Consider the following 17,585-nt stretch of genomic DNA (forward strand, 5'->3'; position numbering starts at 1 on the left):
TTGTTCTGCTAGTGAAAGCAGGGGACTAGACTCGATGACCTTTTGGGGTCAGTTCTAGCAGATAGGATATCTCCAATAGTCCCAGTCTTTTCAGAGTCGCTCTGGATACAGGAGTCTTTCCAGGCCTTTAATCATTTTGGACCCTCCTATTTCAGCTCATGACAGGGTGCGCCACCCTTCCCCACTGCCCCGGAAGGGGAGGTTAAAGTGCTTTGGAATGCAGGAAAAGTACCTTCCACACCCCAAAGGGATGGGCCCTGATGACAGCTGGTTCTGGGTAAGAAGCTCCTTCAAAGGAAGATTTTGAGCCATGGGAGAAGTCTTTGCTCCCAGAAAGAAGCACACTCTGTCTGGGCCTGGGTTGAGAATACTTGTCCTACTGGAAGGACCCAGAGCTGAGCAGAGTGATGCACTCTGAACTCAGGGTGCTTGGTATTCTTAGGACTGTCAGAACAGTCCCAGGTCAACCAGGGACCCTTTGTTGTGCCTCCAGAGGGTGAAATAAGACCTGCAGTGGGTATGTAGCTAAGTGTTTGAACCCTGAAGTTGGCAGACCTTCATCAGCCCTATTGGGATCCCAGAAGTGAGATCTACAAGGCACCATATCCCAATGAATGCTGCTGTGCTGGGCAGAGAACCAGACCCAGCAACAGCACTTCTATTCTCTCCTGCAATGCTTATAAACTCTGCAGGCTCCTGGTACCAGCAATCCCTGTTTCTCCAACCCCTGGATTATTCCAGTGACCCCTGTTATGGGTTGTGCTGTGTGCCGTATATTGGCTGCATCATAGAAAAGCACAATGCCTACCCATCATGTCTCCTAGTGCAATACTCTCCCACAAGGAAAAACTTCCCTCTGGCCCCACATGGCAATCACCTCTGGCTCATTGTTATCCCCAATTTATTGAGGAGTTCTCTTATAACCCTGCTGCTTTCTCTGTGTGTGGCAGGCTTCTCCGAGGAAGACGAGGCACAGGGACAAATGGAAGAAACCGAAAGGTAAGCAGCCCCTGATCCCACAGCTGCGGTGGCAAACTCAGGCCCCACGCAAAGCAGAGAAATAGGGTCTGTTCCCCCACCTGCCTCCCCTCTTCCTGCAAAGGCACAGTCATGCCCACAGTCATGCAGAGGCACTGGCTGGGGCCCCTGAAATCTGGGGCTGTATGGCGCTAGGAAGCAGAGGGTGCCCAAGCAACTCAACGTCTCCTTTATGTCCCATTTCTGGCAGGTTTTGGATGCTGTGAGGAGGATTTGGAGGAGGCTTGTGCACGCCGAGAGGCATGGTAAGCAATGCCTGGCTCCATAAATATGCAGTGGGTCCGTCCCCTCCTCTCGTGTCATGCAATTCATCCCCCCCGAGGGGCAGTAGCCCTAGTAATCCCTCCCCTGCCCCGACCTATAAATCAGGCAAGCAACTATTCTCTTTAGAATCATGCAATTCTTTCCCACCCAGCAGAAGCTGCCATCTCTAATCCACCCCCATGCATTGTACAGTGGGTCATTCCCTTACTCTAGCATCATGCGGCTCATTTAACTTGCGGGGGATGGGGGGGCGGTGGTAGATTGTGTCAACTGGAGTGGACCATCCTCCCCTCCCAAGAGGGGGAAAACATGTTTGATGGGAACAGCCCCGTGCACACCAGGGAGGTGAGGTGGAGAGGTCAGGAGGAAGGCTGGCCTTTCTTGTACGGTGATTAGGGTGAAAGGGATCCGGCAGCACTTGTGTAATGGCCCCTCTTGCACCTCCAGTCCCCCAGCATGGGTTCCCAGTAGGATTTGAACCCTGGATCTTCAGCTCTGCATCAGAAAGCATCCCTTAGAGCTAAAGAGGCAGCTGCATTAGTTGGTAGCTGTAGTAGGCTGTTATCCCATATGTTGATAGCTTCTGTGGAAGGGACATGACACACACGCTGCCATCAGGATACACTCTCCCCTTCTCCACACTAGACAGGGATCACCTAACAATCCAGCTAACCCAAAACCAGAACATCCAAGGCCTGGGTATTGCAGAGGAGGAGGCTGCTTCAGTGGAGAATGGGACAGAGAGTCTTTCAGTGCCGCCCCTCTGGGTAAAAGAGGGCCTGAGGGCAGGGCTGGCACTCAGCTACCTACTCTCTCTGTTCCACAGCTGCCGCATGCACCTGGAGAAGCTCCCCTTGGCTCACACCCTCAGGATTGTTGAGAGGAGGATAGAGTACGTGGCCAGACACCTGGATGAAGTTCTGATACCGTAAGGCAACTGCACGGGGGGCACCAGACTGGGGACTGGGTGGGAGGGGATAGTGAATGGAGAGAGGAGGGAGCAGAGAAAACCAGACACTCCAGGATCCTAAAATAACAGGGAAAAAGCCACTAAGAGGCTTTAGCTTCCAAGGTGAGATACCAGTGACAGTGAGGTGAGGGATTATAAGAAATTAAATGCAGAGACCACAAGCTGGGTTGTGAGTAGGTTCAAATCCTTCTGTCTGGCAATATCTCCCAGCAGGCGACTGTCTAGAACCTGCCCCTGCTCCCTGCTATGTTTGAAAGAAACAGCAATCAGATGACACCCTGGGATGGGGTGTCCACCCCACACAGGACTGGAAGGGGCTAAAGTGGCCAGGGAGACCCATTAACTCTACATGGTGTCCCTGGAGGAAGAGCCAGGGAGCAGGGAATTGATGGCAAGCAGGCTCAGCTGGGCAGGAATAGGCGGGGCCCATAAAGCCAGGAAGCTGGCAACAGACAGGGGCTGCTGCTGGGAAAGGACACCCCTCCCTGGGCAGAGGGGGACGTGTTTGGAGCTGGTGCACCCAGAGCAAGGAGGGGAACCAGAAGTAGTAGGAAGCAGTCCAGGGAAGTAGCAGGGAAGGCTGGGAGAGGAAAGCCCAAACTGCTGGGTTGAGGGTCCCTGGCCTGGAATCTGGTGTAAAGTTCTTTTTTGACCCCTGTTTATGGTCTTGGCCTTCACAACATGCTCTGGCAAGGGTTACACACACATGATCACATCTTCCTCACCCAAACCAATTTTTGTTAGCTAATCTTTCTATTAAAATAGCACTAGGTCCCCAATCATGCTCAAGGCCCCATTGTGCTAGGTGTTGCACATGTGCATGTGACAAAGGGGTTATCGTTATAGATCAATTGAGTGCCAGCTCCCCCTCTCAGTCCTTCATCAGCCAGTTGATGTCCTTGTCTCAGAGTGTGGTGTGCCATGCATGCCTAGGCACTGCCCCATTGCAGTACAGTTGGAAGGCTTAGCTCAGCAGGGCCATGTCCCATCTGTCCCTGTCTGCTCTCTCCCACAGGCCAAATGTGACGACATATGCGGCGAGACAGTTCTCCAATGCTCTGTCCCCTCTTCCCTCTGGAGTCACAGCTCCTTTTCCCTGGCAGAAGCCTCCGTGACTCAGTCAGAGCCCCTCTGCCGCACAAGGGAGATCACGCCTGTTGCGGGCTGGGAAGGATCCACTCATCCCATCCAAGCCCAGCCTCTCCCCAGGCCTCCTGCCCACAGCAGACAAGACCGGCGAGAGCAGACCACGGGTCTGGACCAGACGTCAGCCCATGGCTCAGACTTCAACATCCGACAGAAGCATCTGCAGAGCCAACTGGGGGCACCTACCCTATCCACTGAGTTGCTGGCCAAGGTGATCCCTAACGCCCCTGCTCTACACCCACCGGACAGAGACCCCAGGGTGAAGTTCAACATGAGCAGGGGCCTTTTCCTAAGCGATGAAGTCTGGGAGGGGCTGGACTGTCACGTGCACTCAAAGAGACTCCAGCACGAGCAGGGCTTACCCCTCACCCCCCAGAAACCCCACACAGCTCTTCTGCCTCCAGCTCCACAAACCCCCATCCTAGGGAAGCCAGTGCTGGGGGAGCGGGACACCAAGCGGCAATGGGAATTCAACACAGATTGGCCCAAATGTGGATTTACAGCAAAGGTCCCAATGCCCCTGAGATCCGATGACGGCCCTCAGCGTGCATAGAAGATCCAGGAACCATGTGTGTGCCCCTCGGGATCTCTGCCCCAAAAGGCCCACAGGATCATGGCATCCCCTGATGCCATCCTGGCCGGGCTTGTGCCCACGGCGGTGGTCAAGCTGCAGGATCACGTGGCTCAGAAATACTCAGAGATCCAAATGATGGCGTTTCCTAAGATGGTGGGAGAGTTGCACAGAGATTCTCCCCTCATGAGAGAGACTGCCCTGCCTGGGCCACTCCGCCCCCCTAGGGAGCCAGGCAAGCCCAGGACAGTGGCATTGCCAATGATGGGACAACAGCCTGCCCACCCCATCGAACTCCACATAAGGCGTAAGTATCTCGTCATGCAGCGGGTGCTGCTCACCCTGGACCCAGAGCCCCCGGCAAAGGTGCCTCGCACCGTCCCAGCCAGGGGAGCTGGGGTGGAGTTCAGTGAGATGGAGACCGATTTCCTGCTCAATGAGGTCAGGGAGAAGTTGGACTGGCACATGCAGCGGAAGAAGCTGCAGCAGGAGTGGGGTTTGCCGGATGCCCTGTGAAAATCCCTGTGGACTTTCCTACCCCCGGTTCCCAAGCTGTCCTCCCTGAAGGCAAAGCCCGAGGTTGAGGTGGTTTCCATCCTTGGGAAGCTGCTCTTCGTTGGGAGGGATGTTAAAAAGCAGCTGGAGTTCCACATTACAAAGATTCAAGTGCAGCAAAGATGGGGACTGCCCATGAGGATCCAGGATTCCCTGAGGAGGTTCATGTCTCCTTCCCCAGAGGAGAGAGACCGGCTCTCTCACCCTACGTGCGGGGGCATCGTGACTCCGTACCTGTCAACGTTTCAGGTGCGTTCCAAGAAGGCTCGGTCTATTCAGTTGCCTCTAAGGGCCCCCAGTCAGAGGTCGCTGGAGGATGTACATGCCCTACCCACCGACAGAAGGCAGCAAATGGCCAGGTCTTACTCCTGGAAGCATCCTGTTGCAGCAGCTTCGAAGGGGAAAGAAACCCCAGACCATAGCCGCGTATCGCAGACAGGGAAGCAAAGCACAGGCTCCTCTTGTTCCACACGTCCTCCAACGCCAGTGGAAGATACCACCATGGAGATGGGCAGGAGTGAGGGTGTGGCAGGAAACCAGGCTAACCCAGATCGCTGCACTCTGCCAGCAGGGGTGGATCTGACATCACCACCTCCAGAAGCTGCAGGAACAGAGAAGTCGCTTGCAGCGACACTCCACATTTATAGGAGTGAGTTGAGAAAGCCCCTTACCAGTGTGAGCGGCACCAAAGGGACAGAAGAGACGCTGGAGCTGCACATGGAGAGGAAGGTTATCTCGGGAGAAGGCTCCTGCCTGAGGCCAGGGGCACAGGCAGGTGAGAGCAGGGCAGATCGTCCCAAGACCCAACGCCAGCAGGTTGCCCCAGAGGCACCAGGCTCTGGGCAGCTGACAAGATCCATTCTTGACTCTCTCATTGCTGGTCAGGCTGCGCACGACCGGCAGATCAAGCACCTGATGGAAATGTTGAGCAGCTCCCGCCCCTTGGCGGGCCAGGTCTCAGTCTGCCAGCTGTGCCGCAAGGCACATCCAGAAAAGTTGAAGGGTCAGAAAACTCAGGAGGAGACACAAGTATCTGCTGAGCTGCATGGTCTTCGAGACATCACGGCTCCACACGGGTTCGATGGAACTGTGAATTCAAAGCTCTCCAGGGAACAGCTGCCAGTCAGAGTCTGCAAGTGCGATATGGTTCGATGGAAGAGACCAGCTGGCTCTGCAGGTGCTGACTTGCCCAGAAGATCCCATGGAATTCCACAGGGATGGACTCCAGGAGACTCCTCAGCATCATCCAACCACAACAAGATGCCAGTGGTGTGGCTCCTTCCAGCAGACAGGAGCAAGACGCAGGATGGAATGGGGAAAACGGCCCCCACCAAGCAACCAAAGATGGTGTCCATTGCTACAAGTACAATAGGGCTTTCGCAAGCCGGGGAGAAAGCAACTGGGAGTCCTGACAGTTCTCCTCCAAAGCCAGCAAAGGCCTCCAGAGCTAGGACACCATCCCCTTCAAGGAGCAAAGATCCAATTCTCAAACGGATCTTAATGTGTCTCAAGAAAACCTTCGCCAAACTTCAAAACACAGTGAAGTCTCAAATGTCTAAGGACCCTCATTCAAGAACACCTGATACTAAATTTACAAAGCCACCCTTTTGGAAGGCAAGGGCCTCCAAGGGTGTTTGGTAGTAGTATAAAGCCCTACCGTCAACCCCGCCCCTTGACCCCTTAAGCCCCGACCACTTGTCACCGGAAGTCCCACACATGGGGGGTATTACTTCCGGTGTCAAGGCGGACACATGACCGGAAGCAAAGTGTGTCATGTGACCCCTATAAGAACTCCTCCCACTGCCCTCTACCAATCAGAATGGGTTTTGCCCGTGTAGGCCTGTCCCGAGAGGAGATTTGACCAATATGGGGGAGTTCCGGGGCGGGGTGACCCATCCGGAAGGGGTTCATGTGACCCCTCTAAGAACTCCTCCCACCTCCCTCTACCAATCAGGAGGGGTTTCAGCCACATAGGATTGCCCCAAGAGCAGATTTGACCGATCGGGGGTGTCCCGAGGCGGGGTGACCCGTCCAGAAGTGGATAATGTGACCTCTCTAAGAACTCCTCCCACCGCCCTCTACCAATCACAATGGGTTTCAGTCATATAGGATTGCCCCGAGAGCAGATTTGACCAATCGGGGGTGTTCAAGGGCGGGGTGACCCGCCCAGAAGAGGGTCATGTGACCCCTCTAAAAACTCCTCCCAGCACCCTCTGCCAATCAGAGTGCAGCACCATCACCCCATAAGTCCCAGGGCTGGGGCAGAAGAGGCCATCTTTTACCAAGAACGCGTGCTTTAGAAATCGTGGAAACATGGACTCCTTCACCACCCCCGTGAGAACTTCAGACTTTGTTTTAGCCCCGAGGGCCTTTGACCATCCGCGGAGAAAGCACTACATCAGTGACTGTTCCAAGGAGGAGGAGGGAGCTACCGAGGAGGGCCCTTTGGCCCAGCCGTTGATGGATACGCCAGAACCCGAAACCCAACTGCTTGTGAGACACCCCGATGAGCGTGGTGGTCTCTTATCGTCCATCCCCCTGGAGGAGGAAGGCGAACACAGCTCGGGGGAGTCATCAGAGGAGAATGTGAATGGAAAAGACGTCGCTTAGGTAAATGAATTATTAAGAAGTGATGGTTGATGATGGGTTGTAATGGGGTTAGGAACCGGGGGGGCGGGGGGTTTGTGTAAATTTAAAAACACGCAGTGGGAATTTACACTGTTTCTTTTCTGAAAATCTCTCGACAGCTCGACGATGCCTTTCTAGAGGAGCAGGAGGCCCTGGACAGCGTGGCATCAAGCAGCGAAGATGAACTGGGCCCACCTGGGTTCTGCTCAACACCGATACAAATTGTTGAAGAGGACTCCGAGGATGACGGCTATGAGGAGTTTAGGAGGAGTCTTGGCATAGAACTAACTGAGCCAGTGCCATGTTGTGAGCGTAAAAAAAGTCCTGCGGACTATTGTCCGCGTTGCTGTTTATGCTGTCCTTAATCACTGCCTTAGGGAAAAGCTTTTTGAAATTGTGAGGGCTGTGTCATAGATGCGCCAGCCCAGCGGCACCATGACTGTGTGACTTGGACTTCAGTGGATATAAACTGCAAACTCGGGGGCCTGTGTGCTGAGCTGTGTTTGGAAATCCTATTCAACACTGTTATGGCCATTGGTTATGCTATGCAATGTCTGTGCCTAACCCAAGAACATTTAGCGCCAGGGGGGACCTTGATAAAAAACAAGCCCCAAGACATTCATTGATATCTACAAAGGGCCCCACTTGGAATGGGTACTGTAAGAGGCCCTACAGAAAAATGTATTTGAACTAAAAGAAAAAAAAAAAGAAAAGAAAAGCAGCCCAGTTGTGCAGACAACTTATTCCCCCAGCCCAGACCAGAAAAGGGAATGCTAGGGAGGGGTGAGCCAGTCAACCTGCTGACTATTTTGAAACAAAGAGTTAGGATGGTATAAAAACCTCAGGGAGCTTGGAGCCTGTCTCTTTCAACAGAAATGCTCTTGAATTGCTGCTGGACTCCAAGAGGAGGTATGCGCCCTGTTTTGAACTCTGAAAATAGATATTCTATAATGCCATTCTTTGGCCATGCCGTCTTAGTAAATAATGGTGCCTGGCTTTATTGCAGTGTGATCTGTTTAGCATGGAACCAGGAACTTTAAGCTGCATTTCACCACCAGGCCAAGGTAAAAACCATTTTAACTATAGATGTGCTTAATATTGTTAAATTAAAAAAAAAAAAAAGCTTCAGGTATTATACAGGTTGTATAGGGATGTGGGGGTAATCCTAACTTAACATGTTTGCTTGTTCTTTAACCTGAACCAAACACACATGGCAGGGGTGGGGGCGGGGTGGTGGTGGACAGAACAACCATGTGTCTTTTAAATGCATGTGGGTTTATTGAAAAGTATTTTCAATGGATTTTAAAAGCAGTTTGGTTTTTATTTTGCAAAATGAGATGTCTTTTTAAAAAATGTTTGTGGGTTTGTTTTTTAAAGCGGTAGAAATAAACTCAAAACCTGTTTGTTGTACAGCCTGAAATGGATTATTTTGTTTTAAAGCTGTGACTTTTCAAATAGAAAAACACCCTAACAAATATTTTATTTTTTTAAGTTTACAAGACAATTTCATGTGTTTTATAATGTTGTTTGCTTCACAGTACGGTCAAAACACGGGAGCGTAAACAAGCTCAAAAGAAAAAGGAAAGAGACAGCTGAAAAGGAAAATTTACCAGCATCAATGACTGAAGGATGGATGAAGCCCAGTAAATATATTTTGCTTATTTGTTTCATGAGGTTTTGTATTTTAAGTAAATCCATAGGTGTGGGTGAGAAAGATGGTAAAGTTCAGTTTCGTAAAATGTCTTTTCTCCCCCATTATAGGCACGGGCAGCTTTCCTGACAATGCTGTAGTCGAAGCTACAGGGACACCTCCACCAGAACCGCCAAAGAACCAGGAATCTGCTTTGAGACCTTTAACAACGCTAACACAAAAGAGCACAAGCAGGAGCGCCGCCAGCTTTTCTGCCGCCCTAGGCGGCGGAAGGTCCCGCCCCAAAATGCCGCCCCCCCACAGAGGCGGCGGAAGGTCCCACCGCTGAAATACCGCCGCGGTCGCCGCCCCCCAAACTGTAGTGCCCTAGGCGACCACCTAGGTCGCCTAATGGGTTGCGCCGGCCCTGAGCACGAGAGTGCAGATGAAGCATCAGGGCAGTCCAAACCTCATATACGTCAAACCCAAGGACGAAACAAAAGATTCTGGTAAAGACCAACCACGCAAACACAATTCCAGTTCCTCAGCGGCTACCACCACACCAAGCCCTGAGAAAATTGAGCAAAAACGCTCACATTCACAAACCCGTAGCACGCGCTCTAGGGGTTGTGAATGTGAGCAAAAATACACACATTCACAAACCTGGAGCACGCGCTCTAGGGGTTGTGAATAAAAAACCAAGGACTGACAGACCATTCTCCCAACACCATAAGCTCGTCACAGCTCCCCCATATTCTAGTATTTGGGAAAAGTATGATGCTTCATTCAGAGAACTGATGAAGATTTGGGGAAAATATGAGGCTTTGTTCACAATACTCGTGGCTGCTATATCCTCAGGGGTCTAAAAGAAAGGAGAGCTGGAAACCACGTCAAAAATGTAAAAGCTCTGGCAGGTGACTTTTTGAAAAATACTTCAATTTTTCCAAAAGGTGGCTCTGAGCAGGCGTGACTAGCCGTGGAAAGGGGCCTGGGTAAAAAGGGCACCCTCAAGGGTACACATCAGCTCAGGTGTAAACAAAAGGGGGGACAGCTCTTGGTGGACAAACAGTTCCAGGCCAGGGTCTCAGTAAAATTTTTAAAAAAGGCTAAAAAGGTAATGAGGAAAAAAACCAAAAAGATATGCCCCCTACTGGAGGCTCTCAAACTGGCTTGTCTGAAAATGGGGAGGTGGAATCCGACTCTCACGCAGGGTCTGATTTAGAAAATTCCCCAGAGGGCTCTCTAGAAGGTCCCAGTCTCCTCCTGATGACCCTCACGGAGGCCCCTCGGAGTCTGACTCTCAAATAGCATCTGATATAGAAGATGCCGCTGACGGTCCCATAGAGGAACCCCCAAGTAACCCTGAAAATGCAGAGGTGTATATGGAGAGAGTGAGAAGTTGGCAACGTGAATTACCTAGATTTGGGGGGTCAGTGTATTGTGAGGAATTTCGTTTTGTCAATCCTGACTGAATAAATTCAGCTCAGCAGGTTGTTGAAGCCATACACAGGGGAATACAGTTAGTTATAGATGACATTAATGGTGATTATGATGATTATGTTCAGTTACGTTTAGAGAGCCAAAATTTAACTAACCCTTTGTTTTCAGTCAGAAGAAGTAGGGATGAGCTGTCTGCTGAGGATTTCTTAACTCAGGCCTCAAAGCTGCTACAGAGCAATAGAGAGTTGCATCTCGATGGAACGTTGCACCTCGTTGTGACAGTTGTAAAAAACAGGGGTGGGGGCGCTCGTAGAGTTTTAAATTCTATCCGCGGTAGTCAAATCCTCCATAAAAAGAGACAATGTTCAATAGACCTGACTTACACCGGTACCAATCTGTGTTTTGCGGGTGGGCTCTTGGCCGTTATGTCCGACCGTAAACCTACAGACGTGGAATTGTTAGTGGGGGCGAGAAAGTTGCATGAGAAACTGGGGTGGTCAGATCAAAAAAAGGTTCTGCTCAGTGATGTAGCAACGTTTGAACAGCATTTAGGAGTCAATATACAGGTGGTGCTGTATACGGCGAAAGGCAGATGGGCTTTTTTAAAACGGACGGCCCGGTGTACCCCAAGACTTTTTTCATCCTGTTGCACGATGATCATTACTATGGGGTTCTGGATATGAAAAAGTTCTTCGGTGTGAAAAATTGTGAGTTTTGCCACATGGCGTACTGTCACGACCACTCTTGCAGGTATCGTTGCCGCCTCTGTTTTTGTGTAACGTGCTTGGACAGCATGGGCGTGCAGCTGAGGTGTCCTAGCTGTAAACTGTATTGTCGATCCAAAGAGTGTTTAGATTGACATGTCGACTGTGCGTCAAAAAAACAAGTTGAATGCCTGTCTAAAACTTTGTGTGGTAAGTGTCCGTCTTATGTGGACAAACGGCACAGGTGTAAAGGGAGGCGCTGTAAGCAGTGTCAGGGTTTGATCACTGGTGATGTAGACTGTGTTTTATGGACAGCCTTAGAAAGCCTGAATCATCAGAAAAGCATATTTTTTTTATGATTTTGAATGCACACAGGAGACTGGGTTGCACATGCCCAATTACATTTTTGTTATGTTCCTAAAGCCGGAAAAATCCTGGGAATTTAAGGGCAACGAGAGTCTTTCTATGTTTGTTGAGACCTTTATTGGCAAAGAGTTCCGGGACTACACGTTCCTAGCGCACAGTTCCAAAGGTTACGATGCGTACTTCATCGTTAGACAGTTACTGAAGGAAAAGATGTGCCTAGAACTGATCACTCAGGGTACCTCTTGGGGCCAAATTCACCAAAGGGCTTAAGTGCCTAACTGCTGCTTTAGGCACCTAACTGCCAGAATCAGGCCCCACTGGGATTCCCAACCCCCCCACCCAGCTGCTGCTCACCACTGCAGGGTCCTAAACTCACTTGAAAGTCATTTACAACAAGAGGGTCCTAGAAGAAGGGTTTAAAACCCTGCCCTACGGCTTTTAAAAATGGATACGAGGTGGAAACACCCCTTTTCTGCAATTCTCGCGGGGCCTAGCAACTGCGGGAAAAGTTACTTTATAAAAAATGTGTTGGATAATGCCAAACAAACACTGTCTGTTATGCTTGAGAATATTGTGTGGTGTTATAGTTGTTGGCAACCTCTGTATAAAGAACTGCTTGTAACAGCTGGGGTTGCCGACCGAAAACATGTCTAGCTGTGTAAAGAGAAACCTGGTCCTTTTAAAATTACTTAGCAAATCATCCCCGCAGCAAAGGAGGGCTATACTATGTTCTGCCTCTGACGATTTAGTAGCGGCCATCTCAGAAATAGCGCTCAAGCTCCCAACTTCCCTGGGGGGTGTAATATATTTTCTTTAACAGAGCTGCCTAGGCATGACTTTTACTGGTACCGTCTTTTACTAACACAAATATGAAAGGGGACACATTCATATTGACACATTTAAATAAATACGTTTTATTAATCGCCTGATTTAACACGACCTTTTACAGCCGCCTGTAAAAATGGACTCCATAAGGAAGTCTGAGCTGGTTCATTCTTCCACTTTGTCCTTTTCCAGATTTTCGTCTTGATATCTGTGTCTCATATCATGCATCAGCTATTTTTGCTTATGTCTATTTACTCCCAAGGGGCTACCGATGTGTAAGTTCTCAAAGGCTTCTAGAAAGACATTGTCGAGCTGTTGAGAGATTTTCAGAAAAGAAAGTAAGCACCCCACTGTTTGTTTTTAGATTTACACAACCCGCTGGTTCCTAACCCCATTACACCCCATCATCAACTGTCACTTCTTAATCATTCATTTACCTGAGTGACGTCTTTTCCATTGACCTTGTCCTCCGGTGACTCCCCTGAGCTGTGTTCGCCTTCCTCCTTCAGGGGGGTGGACGACAAGAGGCCACCACGCTCATCGGGGTGTCTCACAAGCAGTTGGGTTTCGGGTTCCGGCGTATCCATCAACGGCTGGGCCAAAGGGCTCCCCTCGGTCGCTCCCTCCTCCTCCTCGGAACTGTCGCTGATGTAATGCTTTCTCCACGGATGGTCAAAGGCCCTCGGGGCTAAAACAAACTCCGAAGTTCTCACGGGGGTGGTGAAGGAGTCCATGTTTCCACGATTTCTAAAGCACGCGTTCTTGGTAAAAGATGGCCTCTTCTGCCCCGGCGTTGGGACTTATGGGGTGATGGTGCTGCACTCTGATTGGCAAAGGGCGCTGGGAGGAGTTTTTAAACGGGTCACACGACCCTCTTCTGGTCGAGTCCCCCCGCCCTGGTATACCCCCGATTGGTCAAATCTGCTCTCGGGGTGGTCCTATGCGACCGAAACCCATCACGATTGGTAGAGGGCGGTGGGAGGAGTTCTTAGAGAGGTCACATTATCCACTTCCGGATGGGTCACCCCGCCCCGGGACACCCCCGATTGGTCAAATCTGCTCTCGGGGCAATCCTATGTGGCTGAAACCCCTCCTGATTGGTAGAGGGAGGTGGGAGGAGTTCTTAGAGGGGTCACTGACACACTTTGCTTCTGGTCATGTGTCCGCCTTCAACCCAGATGTAATACCCCCCATGGGTGCGACTTCAGGTGACAGGTGGTCGGGGTTTAAGGGGCCAAGGGGTGGGGTTTAAGGGGCCAAGGGGAGGTGTTACTGTTTGATTGACAGTAGGATCCTTATACTACTTCCGTTTTCCATACTATCGAATCCCACCCTGCCAGCATGCCCACTAACAGAAGGGGCCCACAAATTCCACCATCTCCCTAGCATCCATTGGGCACCATCAAAATAGCTCTGTGTCAAGGCATCACCCATCCTCTGTGGCCTGCCACGCCCCTACTAGTCCAGTCCAAACAATGCACCTGGAGGGTGATGGCTTGAACACACAACTCTCAGTCCTGACGTGCAACTGCCCTCTGCTCTGCCCCTCTCCGCTGAGCTCTGCTGCTGCATCCCACTCTGCTCTGCTCTGCAGCACCCTTGGTGACTCTAGACCTGTGCAGGGGACAGATCATCTTGCCGAACTGCCTGGTATTTTTTATGATGAGAATTAACCTCAGGAATGTTGCCCTCAAACCCAACTCACACATACGCCTGATCAGGCTATAATCAATCCAGTCTCAGTTCCACCTGCATCATTCACTTTTCTCCCTTGAGTGGAAGAGTTTGTTCCAGTAATTGAAGATTTGTGATCCATGGATTAACTATGGAGTTAAATTAACTGCAGATAATTTAAATCACCCACTTACATTTTCTGGTCCTCTGAATATCCCGACAGAAACCCGGAGCAGATAGGAATGGCTTTTGCTACATTTCATCCCAGGGTTTATCAGTTTTATTGGTTTTAGACTGTTGGGCATTTTCCTGCCATTAATCAAGTTCCTCTCGAACCCAGTGCTCTGCAGATCCATTCATAATGCTCCATGGATGGATACACAGGTGGCATCACACTTGTTAGCCACCCACTTACCTGTGGCAGTTGGAAATGTGGCCCATGACCCTGAGCTCCAGAAATGCAGCGCTTGAGGAGGGAAAGGAACAGCTCCTCCGCTATTCAGAGGAAAACAATAGCATCTAATAGATACTTAATCTGGTCTGATGTGCTTTGTGCAACAGAGGACAGCAGTGCATGTCCATAAACAGTCCCCTGGAGATGTAGGGCTGGGGATCATTGCTTGACATGGCTGACTATGAATGGATTGCAATTAGGACTGGGTGGATTGGGTCTTGTTACCAGATGTGCCCATTACTTTGGGGTATGCTCATTTATTCGGGTTACTCTTCTGGGGAAGGGGATTCTGTAATCCTATCAATGTACTGCTTGTGTCATTTCTGTTTTTATATGGAGCTCTACTTCTCCCTTCTGCAAGTCCCCTCCCAATGGAGCTATCCTGCAGGACCTAGGGTCCCTAGTGCTGGGTTTCTCCAGCCCCATAACCGGATGAACACACACACACAGCCACACATACATTAACAGAGCAAGTGTGAGCGGACCGGGTCAATCGGCACTGTCAAGCTGACCCCTTATATGTCTCTGGACTCACTGTCTGGATGAAGCAGCACTTTCAAGCTGTCCCCCCTTATATGCCCCTGGGCTCCATGGACTGGGTCAAGCAGCACTTTCAAGCTGTTACCCTTATGTGTCCCAGATTCAGCACGTCCCTATCCCCACTCCCCCAACACAATTGTACTGGCAGTAACCTACTTGATGAGCAAACCCCACAGTATTTTGGGCGCTTCAGGGATCTTTAGCTTAGGTAAAAGAAGCGTTGCTGTAGAGTGAATGGGGGAAGCTAAATCACAAACGAGTAAAGTTCAGCAAGAGAGAGAGAAGCAACCAACTTAACCACAGAAGTTATTTATTGAATAATAGTGATAACTACACAAGGAGGGCTAAACCAACATAACATACATGATTAAAGGTCAATACCTAAGGTAGAAAGGAAAACAGAGAGAGAGAAAGAGGGGGGATCTCACCCACTCCACAAGGCTTGAACTGGTCGGGGTTCCCAGATGATGGTGGTAGCTGAGGGTCCTGAATGCTGGAAACAGGCAGAGCCCCCAGCACGATCAGTCAGGAGAAGATGGATTTCCAGTGGAACTGATACATAGTTTGGATCTAAGCATCAGAACCCTGACTGGAGGGTGAGTAGGGATTTTTGTAGAGAAAATACACTGGTTGAAGGGAGAACACTAGATTTCTTTATAGGTAAACTGATGACTCAAGGGTTTTCTTTAGGCTAGACAATAGGAGCTGATCACTCTTGGCTATGGGTGGTGTTTTCTTCCAGGGAGCTCACAATACAACTAGGCTGCTTCAGTATTTGGATATCAATTAAGGATTCATTACTAGAATTGGTCTGATAATTGCTGAGCTGGGTGTTTGCAGACATAGGTTCATTAGTATCTGGAGCAGAGATTCCCACGATGCAGTGCTTCCCTGCTTTTTCTAGTCCCAGAATTCAGTGTGGTTCTCTGTTCTCCATTCTGTATGTAAACTGAGATGTCTTCCTGTCCCTTCTTCCATGCAGATGAGGCAAGGGGAGTTGTCTCTGCTCTCCATTCTGTATGGTAATGGAGATGTCTTAATCTTGTCACCCTTGTCAGGAGGGGTCTAGGTGTGTCTCCCAATGCCCTTCACTGCTCTCTGCAAGTTTTTCCTCTGATGGGTTTTCGTTTAAGCATAGGCTGGGGGGTGGGTGTCTTTCATGAGTCAGGCTGGATAATGCACCCTATTTCCCCAAAAACACAAAGGTGTCTGGTATCAGTCTAGGACTGGCGTGGGCAACCTGCAGCCCGCGGGCCGCACACAGCTCGTCAGGGTAATCCAATGGTGGGTCGCGAGACAATTTGACATTGACCATCCACAGGCACGGCCGCCTGCAGCACCCAGTGGCCGTGGTTCCCCATTCCTGACCAATGGGAGCTGCGGGAAGTGGCGGTCAGGACATCCCTGCGGCCTGCGCTGCTTCCCGCAGCTCCCATTGGCCGGAAATGCTGAACTGCAGCCACTGGAAGTTGCGGGTGGCTGTGCCTGTGGATGGTCAATGCCAACACTGTTTCGCGGCCTGCCAGCGGGTTACCCTAATGGGCCACAGGTTGCCCACCATTGGTCTAGGAGAAGGACATGCTTGTGGTTAGTGCACTGGGTAGGGACTCAAGAGATCTAGGGTCAGTTCCCAAATCTGCTCCAAACCCACTGCGTGACCTTGAGCAGCTCATATTGTCTTTCTGTGCTTTCATTCCCCAGCTGTAAAATGGGGATAATGATCCTTCCTTTATGTCCCATTTAGACTGTAAACTCTTCAGACCTGGGATTATCTCTTGCTATGTGTTTGTACAGCTCCTTGCATGGTGGGGCCCAATCTCTGTCACGGCCTCTAGGTGCTACTGTAATATTAATAATAGGCAGCCACCCCAAACTTTACCTAGAACTGAAAGAAAACCAGCAGCATCTGACTTTGGAGTGCTTAACAGCATGACCGGAAGGGTCCCTTCATGTGGTTATTAGTGAAATTTCTGAGGCTTATTTAAAATAAATGCCAGGATTTGGAGCTATTTGGCTGGACCATAGGGAATAGGTGTTAGCTCAGCAAGGCCAGGGCAGTTTGGGAGCTCTGGCCTCATTTAGTCTGCACTGGCTTGGCCTAGTAAAAACTTTATGCTCTGTCTATCCTTGCTCGTTTCAGTGCTGGGATTGGTCAAAAAGGATCATGAAGTTTCCTGTCCAGCTTTGTGAACTGGGAGGAGGAATGTCTCACAGACGCAGAGACTGAGAGCGAACCAGGCAGGCCTTAGCTAAGCAAATGACCCAAGGCCAGAGTTTCAAAGGCAGTCGGCATGTTGGGTGCTGAGCACCTTTGAATATGTGGCCCTGGTGGTGGAGGCTGAACTCTTTAAAATCTGCACTGTGTCTCTCTGCGTTGGCGGGACGGTGAAGGAACCTAAGGGATTCTAAATACGTGTGGCCCCTCCCTCTTGGGAGGAGCGCCCCATAAACACCTGCAAAACGAACTCATTATCCACCCTCAGAACTCTCCTGCGCCACGATGCCTGCAGAAAACAAGTGAGAACCGTCAGGCTGCTGGTGCACTGATACCACGGCCTGCCACGCCGACCAGTATTGTCTGATCATTTCCCTGTACTTCCCAGCTGCCCGTCTCCGTCCGTCTGTGGTCTCTTGCCTTATACTGAGATGATAAACACTGTGGGGAATAACCGTCTTTTTGTTCTGTGTTTGTACAGCACCTAGCGCAGTGGGGCAGGCTCCTAGTGCTGCAGGAATACAAATAACAATAATGATTTAGGATGGAGAGTGGAGGGTATAAC

The sequence above is a fragment of the Chrysemys picta genome, chromosome 9, assembly GCF_011386835.1.
Source record: "Chrysemys picta bellii isolate R12L10 chromosome 9, ASM1138683v2, whole genome shotgun sequence".
Lineage (NCBI taxonomy): Eukaryota > Metazoa > Chordata > Testudines > Emydidae > Chrysemys > Chrysemys picta.